Here is a 248-nt window from a genome sequence, read left to right as displayed (position 1 = left end):
AGGCCCTGCAGTTTTTTTTTGTCAGATTAATGTCTTCCAGACTATGCAACATTCACCTACAGTTGGTATCAAACAGCGGGTACCAGTCAATGTTCCCACATCATTCCCTGGATGCAGCCTGTGCTCGGTTCCAGTCAACCTCCTCTTTGGGAACCCTTTGAGGAAGGGACAGATCTACACCCTTTGACAGCAGGAAGCAGTTTCAGAAGCCAAGACCTTCGCCCCTTACTCCAAAAGAATTTGGGTTC

This window comes from Vombatus ursinus, unplaced genomic scaffold (genome assembly GCF_900497805.2).
Source record: "Vombatus ursinus unplaced genomic scaffold, bare-nosed wombat genome assembly UNPS02015042.1, whole genome shotgun sequence".
In the NCBI taxonomy this organism is placed as follows: domain Eukaryota; kingdom Metazoa; phylum Chordata; class Mammalia; order Diprotodontia; family Vombatidae; genus Vombatus; species Vombatus ursinus.
This window is presented reverse-complemented; position numbering follows the sequence as displayed.